Raw genomic sequence first — 26,638 nt, 5'->3', positions numbered from 1 at the left:
TGATTGAACAAAGAATTTTGCAGAAAGAGCTCCTTAATCCTTGCAAATCTCTTGTGGCGGGCATTAAAAACCCAAGTGGTAAATGATAAATCATGCAGGTTGTTAGAAAAATAAATGAAATATTGATTCCATGTTCTTCGGTGATACAAAATCCTGTAGTAACCTTGTTCCAGATTCTAACTCATGCAGAATGATATGTAGGCTTTGAATTATGCCAAGTGTCCTTCTCTATTCCTCTGCATGAGGATAGCCAATATCTTTTTATGTTCCTGTTCCAAAATACAGTTTTTGTTTGATGTGAAATCCTACGGGGTATACTGCAATTTCTTCATTTTTATGTCAGAATCGTAAGAAAGATTTGGAAAGTTTGCAGTTGCCCTGTAACTAAGCCATGGGTCAATATATAGAGGACCTACTGGTGGCATTTAAGATGAAAGAAAACTGTAAAATTGACACAATTACACTAATGAATCATTTAGCTGACAAAGTTCACAATGTTTCCCCAACAAAAATACAATACTGTAAGAAAGAAGTTATCTTTCTTGGTCATCACATTAAGAAAGGGGCAAGGAAAGTCTCAAAAGATTAGTTTTCTGTAGTTCCAAAGATGGGTCCTCCTACCATCCAGAAGAGGATGAGGATGTTTCTGGGAATTGTTGGCCACCATCATCAGTGGATTCCAATATTTTCCTTGATTGTAAAGCAAGTAGTATGGATGACCATGCAGAGATCCAGTACCATTTGAAGATGAATGTTTCCAGGCCTTCCGGAGTTTAAAAGAAACATTGTGTGATGCACCCACCCTTTGGAATGCCTAACCGCAATTTGGAGTTTTCCTCTACTAAGCAAATTCAAGGGATTCTTAAATTGCTAACAATGGTTGCTGGACAGGGAAATAACAAAATAGATAACAAACAAACCTGCTTACCCTAAATTACTTTTGTAATGGTACACAGTTCCCATACTTTACCATCAAAATTCACAAAGCCAAAAATGTATATCATTCCTCATTAGTAAATTTTATTTAATCAAATAATGTAATCAAAATATCATATTGTTTGTAACTATACCATACATGTAATATTCAAAACCTACTTTGATATCACATGACTTTGTACAGAAGAACCTTACAATTGTATTTCATATTTGCTAAATATATATCAATGAAAACACCATCGTAGCACACAGGAAAAATTTACTGAATCATGCAAATTCAGTCATTCATACTCTTTCAACAACAGGCATTCCACACACTCCAAAAACAACTCGAGATCACAAGGCATCTTATCAGAAGAAAGTAGTTATTGATCATGGTTGACTACAGCCATAGGTTGTGTCTCATTTCCTTATCACACCAATAGTCCTTTATTGTATTCATTTCGCTCATTAACGGCACTCCTTTTTTTTTTTACTCGCATTTTGGTGCGCCACAGTCACCAGACTGCTCAACGGCCCTTTGTTATTAAAGGGCATGAGCCAAGTACTAGAAAGGGATGGGAGCCTGAGACATATAAAAATATAAATTTTGAACAAATCAGACTCAGCGAAACAATAATGATTAAGCACTAGATAAAAAACACCTAAAAGGTTCTATGTGTGCACCTATAACACCTAAGAAGTAAAGGTGCCTAGAAAAATCACCACCATGTTATAGAAAAAACGCAAAAGTGTTACTAATGATCACCAAAACCCAAAGACTTAACTCATCACATACCAAGTAAGATCACCACCACATATTATAAAATACACTCAACGGTTTACTATCACCAAAAGACTTCATTGACCACCTATCCCTTGCGTCACATCTTTCCCTCTTGTGATTTTACACAGCACAGGCTGCATATATATATGTCATTTTATTGTCAACTTAGGATCCTTAGAAAAAAAGATGGTACCAGGAGGCGAGGCAGCTTAGAGAAGTTTTTTGTGTGTGTCGTACTTTGACAATGACTGGGTTAGCGTTAAGCTTCTGCTACACATATTTTCCTTATCTTGGCCTTAGTGTTAAACGCCATTTTGTATGTTACGGAGGCCATTTTAGAGAATGAGTCGCCTCGTGGTCAGCGTGCCCTTTAGTCCTTTGTCCGTGCCACTGACCACTTGAGTTTGCCCAGCAACAGGCTATTTTTAGTAAACGGTCAAGCCCGCACATGCGCAGTTCCGACTGACCAGTCATCTCTTAGGAATGTTCCGCCAAACTGACCAGTGGTATTGTAACTCCTCCCATGAGTTGGCTGTGTTCCAAAAATGACCATATATGTACCGAAAACTCTGTGACCATGTACCACCCATCTTTTAATGTCTGTAAAACTGTATAAAAGAAGGACTTACACCGATGTTCGGTGTGATACTTCTTGCATTACCGAAGGGTGCTGTTGGAATGTACCACCACCCCATGGGGTCTTAATAAACTTGTCTTTTGCATTTTCTAGTTTCCGTGCCAACAGTTCTTATGGTGTAGAGGGTATTCTGCGGAGTATGTAGGCCTGGAGAACCCAATACCACAAATTGGCGACCACGAAGGGACTCATCGGCGACTCGGATGCCCGAAGGAGAGGTCGTGACGAAGGATTGGAAACTCGCCATGGGCGCGTACCCTGCCTCTGAGTGACTCGAGTCTTGGCACCCACAGTGTTTTCTTCCCTTCCTTCTGATCTGACCTTCCAGGTGGCGCCAGTCCCCGACTGAGATCCTGCTCGTCTGCGTTGCTGTACAGTGCCTGTTTGGCTGATTTGATCAAAGACCTTGGCAGTTGGAACCTGGACATTTGAGATTTGGGTAAGAATTGTGAGTGGTAAGGTAGTCTGCGGACGCTTACCGTGGTTCTATGAATATGAATATGTTTTGAGTTAGCTAACATTTGAGTTTGTGAATTTCAACATATATGTGTAGTGCACTTCACATAGGCAGGCATGTAGAGATGTTTCTCTAACTTTGTTTGTACTTTGAGCGGCACATTTGTGTGAGGTATAGTAAGTGCCATTTTTTACAGTATCACGTTTTTGTGGTACTTTTTGAACATGCCTGTTTTAAGCACACTCCGAGGGATGTGCTGTCTTGGGAATGGTACCACGTACAGATTAAATGAATCTAAGCCGGCTCCCCCAGAGGGGACCCCTAATCGTGAAATGTACATAAAATTTGGCCTTCCCCCTACATTGTACAGTAAATTATGGAATAAATACACCAAGTCTGATCCCAAGTTGCAATGGCCACTACATGGGTCGTTTGATTTACGAAAGGTTCAGTTTGTGGAGCAATGTTTGTTTCAACGTAGGTCTAGACAGGATATGTTTGATTGTGTGCGAATGTGGGAGAAAGCAGTGCGTGAACGTATGAAGCGTGAGATTGCCTTGGCGGAAAAAGAGCAGCGCAAGGCTGCTCGAGATAAAGCTTTACAGCTGGAGGAGAAGGAGTTGCAGGAGAAGAAAGAGAGGGAGGCACGGGAACGTAATTTGCAAACGTCCGGTCAATTTCCTATTCGACGTCTGCTTTATCCTGTCCTTACTAATGAAGTTGATGATTTTTCATTATTAGATCGGTCTCCGCCTCCGTATGTTCAGCCTACGGCCCCGGACGAGGACTTCGGTGATGAAGATCGAGATAGGGCGAGTACGAGGTTAACTGCTGAAAGAGCCTCGGAATTACGTGGTTTCGCCAGAAAATTGAATTTGAATAAAATAACTATGTCAGAACTTAATGCTGAAAGGAATAAGTGGTCAGAACGGGAACAGTTGTGTTTTTTAAATACTTTTGCAGATGAAGTTATTGAGTGATTTCGTGAGAATTCAGAGGACATAGAACCTAAGGATGTATCAGTCCATCATGAGCATATGCGTAAAGATTTATTTGATATTTCAGATGCGGATGCCTTTTTCCTACGATTGGTCCAGTTACGGGATGAGGCGTCCAGATTGCGGGAAGCACGAAAAGCAGCAGAGAAGTCCTTGCCGGGTTGACGGAGTATACCAAAGAGTGTTCTATCTTTGGAACAGATAAGAGTTCTAAAGTGCATGTTATGCCTATGCGTGAAGCTGCACCTTTGTATTTTCCTCCTAAAGGGCAGGGTACCAGTGATGATAAAACGTCTGGGGATGCAAAAGGGTATTTTATATATAATTGGGTGTATACGCCTTGGAATAGAGCGGATGTTATGGCATTGAAAAATGCTTTACCTGATCCCCGTAAAAATCCGGCAGCTTTCTATGAAGGAGTAGAGGGGGCTATTTCTTCCTGTGTTATGACGCTTGTTGATATAGATCTTTTCTTTGGATTAATTCTCCCCCCTGATATGTGGAGAGCGATTCGTAAGTTCGATGATCAAACAATGTTCGGAGCAACTTGGAAGGATATAAGCCAAGCTGATTTAGACAGGGAGCCTGCATGCAAACCTTGTCAGTTGATTTTAGACCTTCCAACAGCTATTTTGAATAAATTGAAAACGCTTGTTCCCCCTAAAAAGATTGATTGGACTATGCTAGCATCGTGTAAACAGAAACAAGACGAGTCGGTATCTGACTTTTTCACACGTTTCGAGGAAGCGTTTCATGATTACAGTGGGCAATTGTTAACAGATGATACGGGTAGGCATCTGTTTGTCGATAAGTATGTGTCTAATCTCCTACCGGAGATTGCAAAGCGGTTGAAAACAAGTGAAAGTTCCTGGACCACGGCGACCCCTGCGTCTTTGCTAAGTATGGCTCAGTATTATGAGCGGCAGGAATTAGAGGCTAAAGAAAGTGTTGATAAGAAAGCAAAGGAGTTGAAGAAGAAGGTGATGTTGGCACAGGTTCGTGGTGCGCAATCTAGAGGGAATGACAGAGGCAGGCGAGGAGGGGGTAATGCGTCGTATGGTCGTACCGATATTGCTGAGGACCAATGTGCATATTGTAAAGAGTTTGGACATTGGGCTGAAGACTGTCCGGTGCTCCGTGAGCAGCGTAGTCAGCGTGGTCGAGGAGGTGGAAGGTCACGGAATAGTTATTCGGGAGCGAGGGGTGGTGGAGGTGATCGTAGTAGGTTTGAAGCGAGGGGTCATGGTCAGGATGAACGAAATGCTTTTGATCGGCGAAATCAGTATCAGATATCGGAGGGTGAGAACGTGGAGAGTCAGGATTATGTGCATGCATAGGACTGCGTAGGATGGGGTGTGGAATCGGTTGAAGTGCCAGTAGATCAAAGAGGTCCATATGTATCAGCGGGCATTTTGGGTTCTACTGATCAGTTTTTAGTTGACACAGGAGCTACTCGTAGTGCTTTGTCTAAAAACTTGGTTCCAAGGGCTCCCCTGTCTGGCGAAACGATAACATGTATAGGGTTCGATGGCACACCCTCTCCAAGCCCATTATCACAACCTCTTGCATTTTGTATTGACACATTTTTTAGTTTTTGTCCATTTTTGTTGTCGCCCCACACTCCAGACAATATTATGGGCATAGATTTGCTCAAATATTTTCGAGCAACGATACGCTGCGCTCCTGAAGGAGTGCGGGTTATTTTGAATGACAATTACCCAGAATCAGGCAGACTCTGTACCATGCAAGAAATTGAAGCATTAGCATCTCTCCCACACACGTTATGGGCAACATCAGACACGGATGTGGGACGGATGCTTATTCCGCCTATTCGAATCACTGTCAAGGAGGGAGTCTCTTTGCCACGTGTACCGCAGTACAAGATATCCAGAGAAGGTGAAATTGCCCTGACGCACATCGTTCAGGATTTGATTATTGCAGGAGTAGTGGTGGAAGTTCCTTACAATGTCTGTAACAGCCCTATTCTTCCGATCCTTAAGAAAGATACCGATGACAAAGTCTATCGATTTATTATTGACTTGAGAGAAATAAACAAAATTGTCATTCCCCAGTACCCGGTGGTGTCTGACATCACCACCCTACTTACTTTGGTCCCCCCCACAGCTACAACTTTTTCTGTTATTGATCTTAAAAACGCGTTCTTCTCCATTCCCATTCATCCCGATAGCAGATACCTATTTGGCTTCACGTTAAATAATAAATCGTATAGATTTTGTCGTGTTCCCCAAGGTTACACGGAAAGCCCTAGCATTTATAGCCAGGCTTTGAAAAGACAGCTCGATTCCTTTGAATTGCGATCTGGAGTGGCTCTTATTCAATACGTTGATGACCTCTTATTGGCGGCAGATACCTATGCACAATGTGAGGAGAGTACTCTTGCTTTGCTCTCTTTTCTTACTCAGAACAATCACAAAGTCTCTAGGAAGAAATTACAATATTGTAGACCAAAGGTGACCTACCTCGGTCATCTTTTGTCTAAGGAGGGACGTGCATTAACATCTGATCGAATTCAAGCGATTTTAGATACACCAGTCCCCCGCACTCAGAGAGATGTACGTGCCTTTATAGGTTTAACGTCCTTTTGTATACAGTGGATAATGGGGTTTTCGCACATTATAAAACCTTTGTTAGCGTTACTGTCCAAAACTACACCAATGCCCCTTGAATGGACAGATGAATGTCAAAATGCTTTTGAACAATTGCAACAGGCCCTTTGCTCTGCACCCATGTTAGGTACACCAGATTACACAAAGATTTTCACGTTGTATGTGCACGAGAAAGATGGGTGCGCATTATCAGTGTTAGTGCAGACACACGGGGATAAGCAGAGGCCATGTGCGTACTTTTCAGCCAGTCTTGATCCTGTAGCACGAGGGTTACCTGGGTGTTTCCGAGCAGTTGCAGCGACAGCAGTAGTTATACGGCAGAGTGAGGGAATAGTTTTGTCACGCAAACTGTTGGTGTTAGTTCCCCATGCAGTGGACGCTCTGCTAAATCAAACGAAAACCCAGTATCTTACGAGCGCACGTTTAACAGGATATGAGCTCACACTTCTGGCGCCACATATCACACTGAAAAGATGCGCTACCCTGAACCCTGCCACTTTATTGCCGTATCCGGTTGCTGAGGGCCAAGAGGAAGAACACCATGATTGTATTTTCCTGACCGAAGAACAAACAAAGGGTCGTGTCGACTTATAGGATACGCCACTTCCAGATGTGGATGGGGAACTGTGGGTTGATGGATCGTGTTTGAGGCTGCCAGATGGCACAACTTCTGCAGCATATGCGATCACGACACTTAAGACAGTGGTAGAAACAGCACGAATACCACAGAAATCGGCCCAAGCAGCGGAGCTAATAGCTTTGACAAGAGCCTGCGAATTGAGTGCTGGCTTATGTGTGAAAATCTACACAGACAGCCGGTACGCCTTCGGAGTAGCGCATGACTTTGGCCTACTCTGGAGAGAGCGTGGGTTTTTGACTTTGCATGGAGTACACATTATGCACGGAGAGCTAGTGCGTGATCTCCTAAACGCGTTACTTTGTCCAAAGAAAGTGGCAATAATTAAATGCAGTGCACATAAAAAGGTCACTGACAAAGTGGGACAAGGTAATGCTTTTGCAGACAGTATAGCAAGACAAACGGCTATGTCACGAAATGACTCCCCCATGTATGTAGTGAAATCGCAGGCCGAGCGATGGCATGATGCTAGAGCGGAGATATTAGATATTCAAAAATCAGCGACTGAAGCAGAACTTGCAGCTTGGGCAGCAGAGGGACTACTGGATGACAAGGGTTGTTGGAGAAGCAAAGATATGGAACGATGGAAATTGCCTGCAGCTTACTTGCAAGCGATGGTCCAGATGACACATGGGTTGGCACATGTTGGAGCTCTTGCAATTACTCAATTGCTAACGCGAGTTTGGGAGCATCCTGAGATTGCCAATACGGCCAAGAGAGTAGTGCAGACCTGTTTGATATGTTTACAGCACAATCCTGCAAAAGGGACGCATACTCCGAAAGGAGGGTTCGTTCCACCTTCTGCACCATTCGAGGTACTACAAATGGATTACATCCAGCTTGAGCGTTGCAATAACCTTAAGTATGTCTTAGTGGTGGTGTGTGCCTTTAGCAAATGGGTTGAGGCCTTCCCCACGAAGGACAATACAGCTTTGACAACAGCTAAGGTTTTGCTCAAAGAGTACTTCCCTCGATATGGCGTTTGCAAATTTTTGTGGAGCGACAATGGTCCCCATTTTGTTGGGAAAATTGTCGAGTACGTGTTGAAGGGATTGGGGATCCAGCAAAAGTTTCATGCTGTGTTCCATCCTCAGTCCGCAGGTCTTGTTGAACGGTACAATGCTACTTTGAAACTAAAGTTGGCTAAGATTGTGGCATCCACGTCTTTGAAGTGGCCGGATGCCCTGCCTTTAGCATTACTCTCTATTAGATCAGTGCCCCATTCTCAAACTGGCCTCACACCTTATGAAGTGGTGTTTGGAAGGCCGATGAACATATGGGGAGTTCCTAAGCCTCGATTGTTACATGATGTGCCTTGTATAATGATGAACGATTATTTGGCACGATTAACAAATGATTTACTTTCTATTCATCAACAGGTTCGAGAAGCGCTCCCTGACAACTCCATTGGAGAGGCTCACAATCTTCGTCCTGCTGACTACGTTATGGGCTGCTCGTTTGAGAGGACGAACAGCTTGGAACCGAGGTGGTGTGGCCCCAAGCAGGTATTGCTTGCAACTCGAACGGCAGTGCGAGTGACCAACAGGAAGCGGTGGGTGCACTCTACTCACTGCCGCCGTGTCTCTCCGGACCTGGTGCATCCTACTGTGCTATCTGACTACAGAGATATCTTGGACGAGGAAAAGAGCCCAGCTGTGACGTCTGCTGAATCAGAGGGAGCCTTCCCGGACCACACTGTTTCTGGACGACAAAGATACAATCTGCGACCACGATAAGAAGAATTTTTTTGGTGCGAGACTGGTTGAGTTACCGCTCCAGGTTTGTGAAACGGAAGCCGGGAATCTCAAGGGGGGGGGATCAGTTCTGCCAAGAGCAGCGACACCCGTCTTGACCCCGGAGAAGAAAACAACGGCTACCTCGGAGCTCAGCACTCACATTTTTATTTTTTAGTTGTACATTTGAGACATTGTGAACTTTTGAACTATGGCGTCTTCTGCAGCACGAGACAAAAGAATCCTTGGTGCTGTATTATTTGTGTTGACAATTGTGGTAATAGCTGTGATAGCCTGGGTAGTAGAACTTGTGGTACCTGTGTGAGAACATTTGCTGCCGACTACCCCGGCTCCACCTGAACATTTTCATTTCACCTTACCGTATCATGAAGAACGGCACCGACAGACTTACTTGAACAATAGCTTCATTCAAATCTTGCATCACACCCACAATATGACGAACACTTCTAACTGTTGGGTATGTGGGATGTTGCCTGGGCATCAGAAGAAAGGAGGCACACCGCTTATCCCACTTCCGTTTTCCCACAATGGGTCTTGCCATGCCTGGTACACTCTCCTGTTCACTTTGCGCTGGCCAACAAAAGGGGGGCTGCTTTTCCGTTTAAACAAAAAATGTTTTAATGATCGAGACGGCTATCCACAAGCTGAAGGTACTAAGTTTGAATGGGAAGAGTACCGCCCGGACAACGTATCTGCACCTCGAGTTTACAGCAATCAGCGAAATGTTAACATGTCTAATTCTCATGTTATTAATGTCATTGATACAAAGGCCGATCTCTGTATACGTAATAAAGGTACCATCCCAGTTGGTAGAAGTGAATGTAACACCACACTAACATTTGATACCCCGAATGGCATCTCATTTGTGGCCTCCCGAAATACGTACTTCATATGTGGCAATAAAGGTTATCATCGTCTCCCGTTAGGATGGTTAGGAACATGCTACATCTCTTTTGTATTGCCCCCTGTATTCATTGCCCCGCCAATGCATCATAATGATTATGTTTTGTACCACGACTTTGTACTGAACAGAGTCAAAAGAGCAGTAGTCCTTGAAGACATAGACCAGACAGATACCGCACTGCAACAATATGTAGATTTCAATTTGGGTTTGTTTTCTTTTGTGGGAGCTGCTCTGAACAGTCGGAAAATACGACGACTAACTCGTGTTGTTGAAGCTGTTGCCAATGATACTGCTTTTGCCTTGGGGAATATAACTGAGGAGCTTCAGATCTCTAGAATTGTAACGCTTCAGAACCGAATGGTTCTAGATGTAGTTCTAGCCGATCAGGGGTGGGGGGGCATGCCGCATTATCGGAAGTAGTTGCTGTGTTTACGTCCCCGATAATTCACCATCTGTATATGATGCCATATCCAAATTACACAAAATTGCTGCTGAGATACATCCGGACAATGGTACATGGACCTTTTCGGGGTGGTTCTGGTCAATGCTTAGTACATGGGGCTGGAAGCTACTGACAATCTTATGTATAATAATTGGGATATTATTCTTCTTATGCCTATGTATCCAATGTGGCCCTGCATTATGTTCTATGTGTCTATCTGCTTGCATTCCATCCAGACGAGCTTTTGCCCAAATGAACAAATAATTCGTAAAGAGGTGGCCCAAATTATGTCTATCGATATAGAAGATGAGTATCCCGATTATGTCCACTATGAGGTAGCTTCAGCTAAACGCTAAAAGGGTCGTCTGTCGTAATTTGACAATGACTGGGTTAGCGTTAAGCTTCTGCTACACGTATTTTCCTTACCTTGGCCTTAGTGTTAAACGCCATTTTGTATGTTACGGAGGCCATTTTAGAGAATGAGTCGCCTCGTGGTCAGCGTGCCCTTTAGTCCTTTGTCCGTGCCACTGACCACTTGAGTTTGCCCAGCAACAGACTATTTTTAGTAAACGGTCAAGCCCGCACATGCGCAGTTCCAAACTGACCAGTGGTATTGTAACTCCTCCCATGAGTTGGCTGTGTTCCAAAAATGACCATATATGTACCGAAAACTCTGTGACCATGTACCACCCATCTTTTAATGTCTGTAAAACTGTATAAAAGAAGGACTTACACCGATGTTCGGTGTGATACTTCTTGCATTACCGAAGGGTGCTGTAGGAATGTACCACCACCCCATGGGGTCTTAATAAACTTGTCTTTTGCATTTTCTAGTTTCCGTGCCAACAGTTCTTATGGTGTAGAGGGTATTCTGCGGAGTATGTAGGCCTGGAGAACCCAATACCACATGTGTTGCAGGTATAACTTTCCAATTCTACAGCATTTTGAATCCTATATGTCTGAAACCTCTTTGGGAAAGCAGTAGGATCCCACATCATAGGTAAATAAGGGGCACAATGGGCTGTGATGGATAAAATAGTAAAAGCAAGGAACTGTCTGTAAGCTATGTGGTTTTTATTAAAGGAATGGCCAACTTGTTCTCTGATTATTACGAACAATTGTGTTCTAGCTTAACTCCATTGGTAGAGGTAGTGTGGATTTTGCAATGAAGGTACATATATGCATGTAGCCTGTGCTACCATCACACAGAGGTCGGGAGGAATTTGATGCAAGGGATAGGTGGTGAATGAAGTCCTTTGGTGTGGGTGATGGTTGGTAAAACATTGAGTATTTTTCTATTCCCCTCTAAGGGGTAATAGGTACAAACATAGAACTTATTAGTAGTTGTCTACAAATAATTATTGTTCCTCTAAACCCTGATTGGTTAAAACGTATGTTTTTATATATTTTAGGTTTCCTGCCCATCCATATTTTTACCTATATCTCAATTTTGTCAATGAAAGCAAGGAAAAGTCTAATGAAAATGTTGATATGCGCAAAGCATGGCAAACATCAAGGTCTTCAGAGGAAGAAGCAAAACAAATTCCACATGTTTGTTCCTAATATTCGGAAACATTAACTCCCTTATAAATCCGGGGAACTCAAGTCAATGACTTTCCCAGAGACCAATAAATGACTTGTAGACATTGATCACATCAGCCAGTCTTATTGTGACAGAAGCCAACTAGAGGACAGGAAAGCTTGGGTAACTTCAATAGTTGTAAATGAAATATTAATTTAAAAAAACGTGCAGCTTTCTATAGTGGGCCAAATTAATATATTTACAAAAGTAATGAAAACAGCATTCAAAGAGTGCAGAAAAACCAGGTAGAGAAAATAGAAATGAAAGAAACTTTCAGGATGAGACAGAATAAGGGGTAAGAATCAAGGAAGCCCTGGATAAAACAGAAGCTTCAAAGGCAAATTGATCACGTTAGCCAGTACACCATGGTCAATGCATAAAATAGGGCAAGCAAATCTTTTTTTCATGACTGGCATGTGATCAGTACATATGGCCTACAAGCCCTGGTCGATCACGTTGGAGATTTCTGCGGGAAGCAAGGGCTGAAGGTGAACATTGCTAAGACCAAAGTCAGGTCCTATATTTGCATAAAAGCTATAAAGGTGCATCAATACTGGAAGAAGCAAAGCCTGAGAGTGTGAAAATATTTGAACATTCGTGTGTCAAACTGACTTTTAATATGACACATCCCTGCCAAGTACTATGCATCAGGGGTGAGACTAACGCATTTTAATGCTGGTGCCTGCATCATTGCATTAAAATGCATTAGTCGTGCATAAATAGCTCCCAGACACACTCTGGGGCCCCAAGTGCAGCACTTAATCGTTGCACTCCTGCTCTGCCTGCAAAGAAATGCATCCTGCCGGCGCCAGCTATGGAGGACTCATTGTTATGGTTACCTGCCAGTGAGATACATTTATTTCTCGTGCTGCAAACATAGATTGTGCTCCCTCTGGCAGTCTTGACTGCCTGGCCTCTCTGAGACACCTGGGGTTGCTGGATTTTTGACACAGGCAGGGGAGCTAAATTTAGAGTCAAGTGAAGCTGTTCATCCTCTGGTCTCTTGCTGGAGCAGGTGATTTTAAGCGTGCTGTTCACACATAAAATATTCCACTATTGTTATTGGGAGGGAGGGCGAGGTGGGGGGGGTTAAAGCAGACCAAAAAGTTTGAGTGTGGAAAAGGCCGCTTTATTAGGAACAGGTGCACATCACAAATATTAAACCTTGGCAAAGCCTTCCAAAACGAATCCTCACTAAATAAATAAATAAACCTAAACCCTGCCCCCCACCCCTCCCCTAAAATTTTATGGCCCCTCCCCCACCCATACAATACATCAATTCAAACATTACACCAACATTATAAAACATTACATCATCATATAAACATAACGTCATCATTATAAAACATGTTGTCATCATTATAAAACATACGTCATCATTATAAAACTTACGTCATCAACAAACCCAATAACATTATGAATACCAGGCCCTCCATAAACCAATCACCTGCCTGACCCTTCACCCCTGTCAAACCCCCACAAAACGTCTAAACGGTCAACCAATGACCAACTCATTGTTCCCTGACGATAAACAAACCTGACCATTAATCACCAAAATCTAACACAAACAGCCCTGAAAAAACTAGACCCTGCCACCCAGGAAGGTGGTGGGAGGGAGGAAACTACCCCCCTCCTTTCTGCCCTCCAAGTAGGAAAGAAAAAGAGAAAACCTGCAAAAAATCACCGCTGCATAGTCAAAGACCTTGCTAAAACTTCTCGTAACTCCAATAAATACAAATCCATACCAACTCTGGAAAGGTGGACCCCATCATCCCTGAAGAACTCCACTGACTCAAAACGAATCTCTCTATGAGAAATCCTCCCAAAACCAAGCTGACGGCAAAATCTAGAGACCTCAGCATTCACCCTCTTCCTAGCTCGATCAACCACTCTAGGATTCACTGCTCCTCTCTAAATCCTACGTGGAATCAATTCCGTCCAAAAAACATGGCAACCCGCCCAATGCTCCTTAATAAGCGCCAAATCCTTCTTGATGGCCCGCAACAACACCACACCCTTAGTTGCACAAAGATCGTTTTCACCCAAATGAATCACTAAAATGTCCAGGCAGCAACTCCTCACCAAACCGTTATTAAGGCAAGTAATCAGTTCCCTCCAGAGCATCCGACCTTTACCTTTCCAAACAATATTAAACATTCTGACATTAAAACCCAATGATTCTCCGAAATAACTCTGGGCCGCTTGAACCCGGGCCCATTCCATGAACGAGTGCCCCACAATCCAAACAGTCACCGCTTGAGATCGGGGCCCAGCAACTGAACCTGGAAAAGAATAAACAGTAAATACTCATGTAAAGGAAGATGACGCATGCGCCTCCTCCGCGTCACCTCTCACGTATCGCTGAAAGCACTTTGATGACCATCGCCCCAACTTCATGATGACCCCCTGTGACCAATCTCTATTAAACGCTTCAGTCACAGCGCCAATCCTAAAAGAGTGCGTACCATAATGCTCCCCATCCAGACCAATGCGCTGTAAAGCCTTACGCAAAACCATGCGAAATTGATAGGCTGTAACAGGAGATTTATTAATATGCTTGAACACAAGATCATCATCACCACCCCCTGATAAAGAACGCCAACGGTGAGCCAACAGCAAAGGGCATGTAACTCTAGGGAAGCTCGCCTCCAACCACAGTCCTTTACCCAACTTCTTCTGATCAGTTTTAGAGCTAGCCAGCCACACATGAACACCCTCCTCTGAGCAAAAAACATCTTGCCAACAAATCCCTCCCTTGGATTTAGAACACAACAACTCAGAAACCCGAAAAGCACCAAAAAACATAAAGGCCATTAACATGGCAAACAAACAAGCCTCGAAGTCATCAGTACAAACAGAGGGCAAAATTGCTAATAGACGCGCCAAAGTCTGCTAAGATAGTGGAGCCCTAAACCTTCTATTATTCCCCTGTTCCCTGGCCCCACCCTCAAGCATTCTCCTGCCAATCTCACCAGCAGAGGGGGAATAATCCCAAAACAATTTACCCATAAAGGAAATGCCAGCCAACTTTCCTGCAATAGTAACCCTAGACAGACCCTTGTCCATGAGGTCCAAGATGAACTTTACTACATCCTCCGAACGACGCCAAACCTCTTCAAGACTAGAAGCTCCAGATTCCAAAAACTCCTTCCAGGCCAAAGAATAAGCAGAATGCGTAGACGCAGATAAAGAACCTACCACCAGTTGAAAGACCCGACGTTGCCTACGTGCCACAGATGTATCGGCATCGGAGTTGGTGATGTGTCCGCATCCCTGGCCAATCCACGGAATCTCTCCCACTGCGAACGAGACAAAGCATCCGCTATGTCATTGTCCACACCAGGGATGTGCAAAGTTCGAAAGTTAATATCATGTTTCAAGCAGCCCAGCACAAAGACTCTCATGAGTTTAAATACCTGTTCATCTCTGGCAGATTGTCGATTCACAATCTCCACCACAGCCATGTTGTCAACGCAGAAAAGAACTTTTTTGTGTGCCAAATCCTCCCCCCAAAGAGACAGGGCAACCAGCAAAGGAAAAAGCTCCAAAAAAGTTATACTCCGACCACCATTCAACCAATCCTCAGGCCAATGTTCCGCACACCATTTACCATTCCAGTACAATCCAAAACCCTCAAAAAAACATTTGCACATCCCATTGAAAATCAACCTCTCTCACCAAAGGCACACAATTAAAGGAAGTGAGAAAAAAATCCCACATACGCAAATCTTCTTTGACACCCTCTGACAGACGTACATGGTGGTGAGGCAAATGCTGTCCTGCCAGAGCCCTGCCTAATCTGCAACAAAAAGTCCTCCCTGCTCTCACCACCCTGCACGCAAAATTGAGGTGTCCCAATAGCACTTGAATGTCTTTCACAAACACCTTCCGTTTTGTCAACATAACACTCAACAACTCCAACATCTTCACTTTTTTGTCATCTGGCAAACGAGCTTGCATTGCCACTGAATTGATTTCAATCCCCAAAAAAGACAAGGTTGTGGCCGGGCCCATTGTTTTCTCGGGAGCCAATGGTACCCCCAAATCCCCCATGAGCCCTTGGAAAGTGTCCAAAGCTGTCAGGCACTCCGCGGAGCCCGGGGACCCAACAAGGAAAAAGTCATCTAGATGTTGCGTTACCAGAGAATGACCAGACTGGTGTGTAAAATGCCACTGTAGAAAGGTGCTGAAACATTCAAAAAGAGCACATGATATGGAGCAACCCATTGGCAATGCTTTGTCCACGTACCATTTCCCGTCAAAATGGATACCCAGAAGACTCCAATCATCTGGATGGACTGGTAGCAGCCGGAAAGCAGACTTAATATCTTATTTATTTATTTATTTATTAAGAGTTTTGTATAACGCGAACAAGACCCTTGGGTATCAGAGCGCTTCACATTACATGAGGTAGTTATAGTCCTGCATTGTTATCGTGATTTTCACTATATTATGAGGTAGGTACATATATGATACAAAAAGCAACAATATCAGTAACATTTCTACAATATTATGAGGTAGGTACATATATGATACAAAAGCGACAATATCAGTAAAATTTCTACAAAGAGTAATAGCATATAGTATGACACAGATTCTAGTATATAGTAACATATAATGTGTAATAGAGTCAATCGACCCAAATGGTCTATTTCCTGTGTATGTTTCAGCTCCAGTCCTTAACCCTTTCGATGCTGATGACGAGCTCAGCTCGTCATGATGCACGGTTGAGCTGTGCTGATGACGAGCTGAGCTCGTCATGAAACAATGGGGATCACCAACAGTCAGCACAGGAGGGGAAAAGCCATAGCAGCCAAGAGGTTAAACATGAATTCTGACTTCCCGTGCCTCGTCTATGGAAGGAATTTATTCATTAGGAAGATCTTAGTTTCCCTCTTAAAGGATGCTGTATCTTCAATCTTTCTAATGTTTGAAGGAAGTGAATTCCAGATTCTAGGGGCTGCTCCTGAAAAGGCCCTGTCGTAAGTTTTCTTCTTCCGGAAGATGGCAGGTCTCAGCATTAGCTCATTTGTGCTCCTGGCTGGTCTGTTACCTCCAGATAGCTTAATTTTCCGAGCAAGGTATTTGGGTGTATTGTGGTGGAGCGCCTTGTGTGTTATGCATGCCATTTTTAGCTGGATTCTGGCTTCGTACGGTAGCCAGTTTAATGCCTTCAAATGTGGCGATATATGGTCAAATTTCCTTGATCCAGTGATCAGTCGTGCGGCTGCATTGAGACATGCTTTCAGAGTAGCTGTTGAAAGTTTTGGTAGACCTGCTAGCGTTGTGCAACCATATTCAATCCTCCTGATAACTAGGAACTGAACTGCCAGTTTGAGGTCTGCTTTGGATATGAATGGTTTCACTTTTCTGATGTAGTTCAGCTGGTATCGGGCGCTTTTAGCCATTGCGTTGATATGGGCTTTCATGTTTAGTTTCTCATCTAGAGTGATTCCTAGAGATTATGCTGAGCCAACTAGGGTAGGGGTACAATTTAATGCTGTTATCATATTGGACCATTCCTTCACTTCTGTGTGTTTCTTTGGTGGAGATATTAGTAAGAATTCAGTTTTTTGTGCGTTTAGTTTCAGATGGTTGACCGATAGCCATTGTAATGTCAGTTTTAAGGTCTCATTCATTCTCATGATGTCTTCCCTGGATGTGATCTTGATATAAATCTGGGTATCATCCGCGTACATGTGGTAGGAAATATTAGATTTTCGAAGGATTTCAGTGAGAGGTTCGATGTAAAGGTTGAACAGTGATGGTGATAATGTAGAGCCTTGAGGGACTCCATTTGAGTTAGGGCATGCTGGTGAGAGTGTTTGATTGACCAGGAATCTTTGTGTTCTATTCCGCAGGAAGGATTCAAACCATTTTAGTACATTTCCAGTTATTCCCATCCCATCATGAAGCCTGTTCAGTAATTTTTCATGATTTACCGTGTCGAATGCTGATGATAGGTCCAGGAGGATAAGTAGACATGTTTGATTACGGTCTAGTGCCTGTAGTGCATCATCGAGAATATGTAGGATCGCTGTTTCTGTGCTATGTCCTGTCCTGAATCCTGATTGGCAGTCGTCTAGTAGTGCGAACTTCGCGATGTGTTGGCTTAGTTGATTTTGTACGCATTTCTCTATTAGTTTGGCAAGTATGGGGATGTTGGTCACAGGGCGAAAGTTATTTGGATCTACTGGGTCCGCCATTGGTTTTTTGATGATAGGGACGACTTGACCTGTTTTTAGGCAATCTGGAAGGATCCCTTGTGATAGAGAGGCATTTATTATTTTCGTCCAAATGGGAATCACAATATGGTTTATGTCTCTGACGCATTTAGCGGGTAGAGGATCACTGTAGTGGTTGTTAGGTTTGATGTCTGATAGTGTTTTGGCTATGGTACTTTGATCCAGTAGTTTGAAGTTAACCCATTGAGCCTTGTTTTTCGTCCTATTGTGGGTGTTTTCTACGGTGCTATTGGGGTTTTGTCTGTCCATATTGCCAATGTTATCAGCCTCTTTCCCGAGCTCTCTTTCCAATTTGTTGGCCTTGTCTGTGAAGAATGTTGCGAATTCTTCACAGCTTATTTGCGTTGTTGTGGTTTCTTGGCTAGTTTTAGCTAATTTATTGGATTGATGTTTCAGAATCTCGAATAATTTCCGAGGTCTTTTTTTGGCATTATCTAGCTCAGATCTGATAAATTCTTTTTTGGAGTGTAGGATTTTTTTGTTATATTCGCTTCTGATTCTTCTAAGTGATTTCAGTTCGGGCGATGTTGGGTGTTGTCTCCATCTTCTTTCCGCTAGTCTTAGTTTCCTCCTTTCTTCATTCAGAGTCTCACTGAACCATGGGTTTTTTATCTTCTCTGTGACTTTTTTCAGTTTTAGAGGCATTGTATTGTTGACTATATTCGTTACTGTTTTAGTGTAGTGATCTGTAAGTTCCTCCACACTTTGCAAGTTGTTCGGTGGAATCAGTTTCTTCTCACAGCTTTCCACTAATAATGTTATATTCGTATCTCTAGTATCTCGCAACCATTTCTTGTGTCTGGTAGGTTGTATTGTCTTGTTCTTTTTCATATTGTTTATCCGGAAAGTTATGGCATGGTGATCTGACCAGTCGCATGGCTCAATTGCTATAATTGAGGTATTGTTAGTTTTTGATATTATCCAATCCAGCGTGGCTCCTTTTTCATGTGTTGGCTCCGTGCATACTTGGTTAAGATTTAACTCCGTTAGGAGGTCTTTCAGAGCGTTGACTTGTTTGTCTTGGTTGTCATTCCAGTGTAAGTTAAAGTCCCCCAGGACAATGTTGTTAGTTTCAGAATTGGAGTCGGTGGTGATGATTTCCATTAAATTGTCTATGAAGGTTGTATTATTGCCTGGCGGGTGGTAAAGTGCATGTAGATTGCATATATGATTATCTGCTGATCTTATCTTGAGATTTAGGTGTTCACAGAATTCGAGAGGTTCTGATGGCACATGTTTGACTTCTATTTCCGATCGGTAAATGCAGGCCACCCCACCCCCTGTCTTTTTTAGTCTATCGAGTCTCACAATATTATACTGTGGGGGTACTAGTAGGTCCATACTAGGAGACGATGATTCCGATAGCCATGTTTCCGTCAGGATTGTCACATCGATTTCTTTGTTCAATATGAGACCAGCTATGTCTGATGCATGTTTTGCTGCGGACCGACAGTTAAGGAGTAGGCATTTTAAAGGTTAACTAACCTTGTGTTCATGTCATGTGATTCCGTGATTAGTTGTACTTGTTGTAGGTTGTTATGATTGGTTTTCCTTTCATTATGTTTAGATGTTCTGTTAGCATCGATCTGGACTGTTCTGATTTTCTCACTTTCAGCGGGGTCAGTAGACTCATATTCTCGAAGTAAAGATAGTGTTTCTTCTTCCGTAAGATGGTTGAGGTTCCTGCTGGGTCGATTTTGTCTGTTTGATAGTGGTAATGCCATCTTATTTCCTTCTTTTTGAGAATTAAGAAGAACTTCTCGGATGTACTCGACTTTGTTGTGGGTGCTAACAGTGATTTCCAGCAACTTTTTCATTTCTTGTACCGTACTGACTATCTGAGTTTGAAGCTCTTTGATTATTCTTCGAGTTTGAAATGAGGTGTTAAGTGCGTTTGTCTTCCTCCTTCTATAACCTTGTTTTGCGTTCACGCTTTTGATTTTTGACCTCTTCATCGGACCTCTTCCCTTCTTGTCACTAGTTTGGTAGTCTGCTCCTTCTCTGTTCATGCCTTGGACAGCTGTTTTGTCTCCTATATCATCAATATTTTGGTAGTCTGCTCCATCTCTGTTCATGTCGTGGACAGCCGTGTTGTCTTCTATGTCGTCATTATTTTGGTTGTCTCCTCCGCCTCTGTCCATGTCGTGTGCAGCCGTGTTTTCTTCTACATCACCCTTAGTTTGGTAGTCTGCTCCGCCTCTGTCCATGCCGTGAACAGCCTTGTTGTTGTCCATCTCATTAGTTTCCGTGTTCTCCTTTGGTGTCTTACTCCTCTGTGATGACCTGTTAATGATGATAGATGTCGAATCTTTCCTCTGATTTGGTTTCAGGGTGGCATTCGCAGATCGTGTATCCAATTCAACTCTTCTTGTGTCCTTTCTGGTCTTGAAAGGTTGTGTTGGATCTTCCATCTGAGAGATTTTCCGGGCTGTGTTCACACCTTTTGTGTCCAAGATGGTTTTTACTGTGATATTCTTTGTTTGGGGTCCTCTTGTTTCGCTCATGTCACCTTGGTGTGTTGGAGGTAGTGGATCCCGCTGGTTTATGTCAGGTAGACGGTCTGAGTTGGAAGCTCTGTGATGATCTAAGGTGTTGTCTTGTGTGGTCAGGTGTGTTTGGGGTCTTGCCTTTATTACGCATCCTTTTAAGGTTGAGAACAGCTGGTCAAATTTGTTTAATTCGCTATCAGTTGCTTGTATGAGCACTATACCGTTCTTAAATATCGTTATGCATAGGCCCGCTCTGCAACTATGTGATGGTTGGCTCATAAGTTTTGTGCCATGTGGGACGTTCTTTATACTTTTTATGTTAAGCATTTCTGTGATGGTATTGCGCCATATCGCTGTTCTTCTAGTGAAGAATATCAAATTATTCACTATAGTACCTTTATCATTGCTATAGGTTGGGTCCAGGATTAGCGTGTCCGTTTTTTTCTTAAAAGATTATGTTTGAACTTTTTGGCTGCGTTCTTAGACAGACTGGCTGGGTATTTAATGGTATGGGCGTTCGTGCCTTCCCGCTCCAAGTAATGGTCCAACATATTTTTCTTGGCAAGGGAGAATCTTTGATTGAATATATATTTATATCAGTTTATCAATTTAATTTTGTCTAATTACTAGCCTGTGTTGACCTTATATTAACATTCTGTCTTCCAAAATCTGTATTTTTTTATTTATGGATGTTTCAATAATGGTATCTGATTCTCATTTATAGATTGCGGGCTGTATGCCCTTCTCCCCTTGGCAGTTCAGATTTAGACAGCATTTTCAAGATGTCTGCCACATTAGCAGTCTTTTTTAGTGTAGATGAGTCTTTCTCTCTTTCTAGTGTGGCACTAGTCCTCTTTCCCTGATCTGTGAGCTCCCTTATCCTTTTCTATTTTCCCATTGTCCTTTTTTCTTTCTGCCATTATCAGGTGTGATTTCTTCTGTTGTAGTTTTACCTCAAGCTGGCTCTCGTTTTTCTTTGCTAAATGTCCTATATCGTCGCCATTTTGAGGTCAGGCGGCCGATATTATTCTTCCATTCCCTTCAAGGTGGCTCTCGTTTTCCTTTCTAATTGTTCTTTATGGCCGCCATTTTGAGGTCAGGCAGGCCGATATTTCATTCCTCTATTCCCCGGTGATATACTTCCAAACTCTGGCATCCGCTATACAAACATTCAGCACCATGTGGCACCGGCGGCACAGAGGCTGTCCTACAGAGGCTGTCCTCCGCTTTGTAAGCGGATCGGTCTCTCACCTCCTCCTTCCCCGACGTCCTCCGCCACCATGCATCCCCGTTTCTTGTCCTCACCGTGGGTCGATGTCTCAGCTCCTCTGCTCCTCCTCTCCTCTCCGCTCCGCTCCTCCGTCCCCTGCTGTATCTCTGGCGTGCTCCAGTTCCTCAACGCGCCTCTGTCTCTTCACACCGCATTCCCGCTCTCCCGGACATCGTAGCACGGCTCCTGGATACCGCCGTCTCCCTCCGGTGTGCCCGCGGTGGTATTCTTTGACGTTCCGTCGAGAGAAGCACCACTCCTTCTTCTTACTACATCCCCAGCGCTCCTTGACATCCCGATGTTTTTCTCCGATGATTCTCCTTTTTGGATGTCTCCACCCGACTGTGTTTTTGGTATGTGCTGTTTCCTTTTCCCTTGTCCTTTTATTTTCTTCTTCTTTTCACCTGATGCTTCTTGATGTTGTTGGTCGCTGTGGACGCTGTAGCTGGTGGGTGGCAGTGTTAAAAACAAGGATTTTGACCATATAGGTTATCCCTAACACTGGAGCTCCCGAGTGGGGCTCCTACCTGGCGGTCACGCGGTCACAACAAGTGACATGGCCACGTCAACTGAGGAATATGAAACCGAAGCAGCATCTGCGTCAATAAAATCATTTACAGATGACCCCTCCGGCCATGATAAGTGTTGAATAAGTCTGAATTGCCCCACCTCCTTCTTGCGGACCACTCCAATAGGTGAAATAATCAAATCACGGATCGGCCAGTCATGAAATGGGCCTGCCATTCTTCCTTCATGTACCTCTTTATCCAATTTTTCTTGCACAACTGCACTATGCTCAGATGCCGACTTCAAATTGTCAGCCCAACGTCTTTGTCGTGGTCCCAAATAGCCCAAATGAAAACCAACTTGAAAACCCTCTAGCAGTCTCTGTTTAACACTGACATCCTCATAATCCTGAAGGGCAAGTTTAAGCTGTTCCAGCTTAACTGGCGTATGAGCCCTTGGGCCCAGTACCCTGTGCACCTCTACCACCCCGACCCCCTTGAAACTGCTGGGACGTCCCAGAACCTCCCGCACCTGACTGCTGCCCTTGCTGGCCACCTGCTGGCTTGTTATCCCAACATTTAACCAAGGGGTGTCGCTTACCACAGCCGGAACATTCATGCCTATATCTGCAATATTCTCTACTACACGTCCCGTTATTCCCAGCAGGTGCCATTACCAGACTGTGTATTGGACGTGCTCCCTACCCCACCACGGGTGGGACTGCCTTGAATGGGACGCTGGCTGTAAAAATTGTCTTACCCCCTGAGGCAGCCCCCATCGTATGCTGCCACAAATCTGTATCCAGCTCCCCCCATTTTGCCTTTGAATCCCAGCCATCCTAGCCCTAAACTCCTCATCATACTGGGCCCAAGCATATCCCCCTCCAGTTATTTGTGCCTTCCTAATGACATCCATGTATTTAAAAATAGATACGCTGCGCTCTGGAAACTTTTCACAGTAAACACTTGCATATATAAGAAATGCTGCCGTCCAGTTTTCAATAGTCAACGGAACCCTTGGACGCTTTGCAAGCTCATATTCTTCCTCCTTAGAACCCTCTTTAGTTCGCACCTCACGGTGAAGGAGTTTCAGTATTTCCACATACTCACCCTTTCAAATGCGGACAACATTAAATGAGCGCCCAAAGGTTTGGTAACACCCATGTAGGGCATTTTTTAATCTTCAACTCTTTACTGTCAAGGGGCTCCTTAACTCCTCCAGCAGCCTCAGTATTTGTACTACTTTCTACCTTTCCCCCTGCAGACCCAAGACATTCATCCGTGCCCACAGCAGTGTCCTTCACATACCTCCCTTTAAACAACCTCCCTTCACCAACCCCAGGAACCCCCACCACCGCCGTCCCCACAGACACCATCATAGGTTTGGCCTGTGTAACTGGGTTCTCACCTGGTAACAGAGAAACAGCTCTTACAGATTCCATTTGTGTTGCTGAAACATCAAGTGTATGCCGCCCTTGAGGAGCCCTGACTGGCGGGCCGCGCTCTCGACTCTCCTGAACTGGCCTTGATACTTTCTGGTTCTGAAAAACACTACGAGATACATTAGAGGGCTCCCCCCCATCTACCTTATGCAATTCACCTTCTTCAGGAGTATCTTTGTCATAATCCAAAACCACTGCCTCCATATCAGGAGGGAAAGCAACACTCCTGGTCTTACCCAACCCTTTATCAACAAAATTACTCTTAAAGTGATGAGAAGATCCACCAGGTGGGGGAGCAGACAGTACTCGCCTGTACCTCCCCGTGCGTTGACTCTGTAGCTCCATGGCCGATAGTAAGGTAGACCACCTAGACCTGCTATTTGGCGGGGCCAGCGAGATTGTGCTAGACCTACATGTGCTGACCGCGATGGGCACCCTCGGTGGAACAGAAAGGGTCGCGCTAGGCGCTCTCCTCACTTCACCTCGGCGAAGCTGGGCTGGGCCACGCCCTACCAAGTCTGGACCGCCGTACCTATCCCTCTCCGGTAAAGAAAAAGGTTGGACTAGTGTACTGGGTTCCCTAACAACAACACCTGCTCCAAGCTCTGGCCGCTGGAATAACACAGTACTCACTGACCTCCCCTGCAACCTATCAAGTGACAAACCCCTACCAAAATTTCTCAGTGGCACCTCCCTCACCGGAGAAGCACCTACCACATCCTCCTCATCACTCTAATCCAATCTAGTATCGGAAACCGCCGCAGAATCACCTCTTTGCAAGAAACCCTCCTGCATTGCCTGTTTCTCAACCTCCCTGTGTGCGCCATCATGGCCCGCAAGCCCATGACCAAAACTGTCAAAACCAGAGTGAAGTGCCTCCAAATGGGGGCCACCTGCACCCTCTGACCAATGAGGAACAGACCTAGAAGACCCTTGTAATGCAAAACTAACTGCCTGCCCCAAACCCCTACCATATTGAGGAAGTGGACCAGGCATCACATCATCAAAAGCAACCTCATTCAAATTCTGCAAATCCCCCACAGATCTAGTAGTCACTGGCCCTCCCATCCCTACCCTACCCTCACCTTGAAGAGAAAAACATGACTTGCTGGCAGCCCTTGTATCCAAAAATTCACCAACCCCTCCCCCACTAGAAGTGTGCAGCTCTAAATCTTGGAAACCACCAAACTGGCCCACAACGCTGCCATGAGAGGGAAAAACATCAGGAACCAATTGATATGCACCACCATGAACACCCCGCAAACTACTCTGGGCTGCTATTAATGACCCACCAGCCCCAAATGACGTGCCCCCAGCATCCAAAATGACTCCAGGACTAAAACCCCCTTCACCCATTTGTGCCCACTCCCCTTCGCCCCTAGATCCCCCCACCACAGATAATGCAGCTGTCTAGGAAGCAGGGGTAGGGAACAACAAAGGACTACCCACATTACCTTGCTCATCATAAAGCGCAATCCTGACATCATTATCAGAATACACTTGACCTCTTTGAAAATCAAACTCTCCATGCCCCCTGCCCCACCTGTCCCTTGAGTGACAATGCTACTCGCTCCCATGAGCTGTGTCTCAGCTACCAATTGCCTCACAGGATTTAATAAAGGCTCAGATGGCTGCAAAAACCCTCGACCTACACCCTGCCCATCTCCCAGCTGCAGAGAACCTCTCCGTGCACCACGCTTTAAAACACCTAAAACCGGCCCAGACAAATGCTCCAGCACAGGGTCAGAGGCGGAGCGCTTCTTGCTCCCTCTCCGACCCCCCCCGTTTGGCCACAGGCTTCGACGAAAGCGCTTCCACATGCCTCGCCTGCGCGCGAGGCGCCAACCCCGCCTGCTCCTCAACCGGCACTTCAGCCGGCCCCCCCACTGCCGGAGAAACACAAGGAAGAACGCCGGGCAGTACAAAAACCTCCCCGCTCCCCGCGACAGCGCGCGCTGACTCAGGAGGGGCCGGCTTCCTAGTGCGAGACCGGCCCCTCTCACTCACCTGACTCGCCCGACGTCTTTTCGGGGAAGAGCACGCTGCAACCACCGCAGCTACACCGGCAAAAGCCTGACGCTGGGGACGCGCCGCCCCCCCGCTGACAAATAAATCAAGTCGTCCAGCCTCCGATAACAGACGCATTGCCTCGAGGACACGAAAGTCTTCCATAGTAAAGCCAATGATAAAACGCTAGGCTTAAAGACAAAAATGTACTAAATGCCACAATATTAATACAATGAAAAAACTTTTAACTATCTAACCTCCTAGCCACCAGGTCACCAAACCTAAAATGGTGGCTGGGAGGCGGAGTCAGGGACCTAAGTAGCCAGGCTACCAAAGGCTACCAAAAATAGCCCAAAACAATCTCGAATGTTCTGGGCTTCAACCCCTGCCCCCAACGCAGCCCTCCCAAAATGCCTGGCGGGGGGACCTCCCTGCGGTCAGCTGCCCCCCCAAGCCCCCTGTGGCACTGCCGCCTGCCAGCCAGAGTGAGACACTCCCGAGCATCAAGAGGAGAGCTGACTAAGTTAGAACTGCTACCTCGGCCGTAGCCGGTTGCCCTGCCCCCCTTGGTTGAAGGTCTTCTAAGGCTCGTCACAGCTCAAAGGAAAGGAACAGGCAAACTATAGGAAGCATAAGAATTCGGCAACATCACCCATCTGTCTGTTTTTACTTGGCTGTTGCACAGACTTTCTAATTTAGTGAGTTATTTTAACAAATGCATGTCTCTTACAACATGAGACGGCTGCCACACAAGTCAGTTGCTGGGCCATAACTTGTGGGGTTGTTGTAGCAGCAAGAGAGGTCACGTACGGGTGAGTGGATTATAAATTCTGGATTATACATTCATATTCTCTGTAAATTCTCAGGCAGGCATCATCAGGTTTATCCAAAGGCAGCCTTTCGATGGCTTACTTGATGATAAAGTTCTTGCTTCTTTCA

The sequence above is a fragment of the Lissotriton vulgaris genome, chromosome 10, assembly GCF_964263255.1.
Source record: "Lissotriton vulgaris chromosome 10, aLisVul1.2, whole genome shotgun sequence".
In the NCBI taxonomy this organism is placed as follows: Eukaryota; Metazoa; Chordata; class Amphibia; order Caudata; family Salamandridae; genus Lissotriton; species Lissotriton vulgaris.
Note: the sequence above shows the minus strand (reverse complement) of the source record.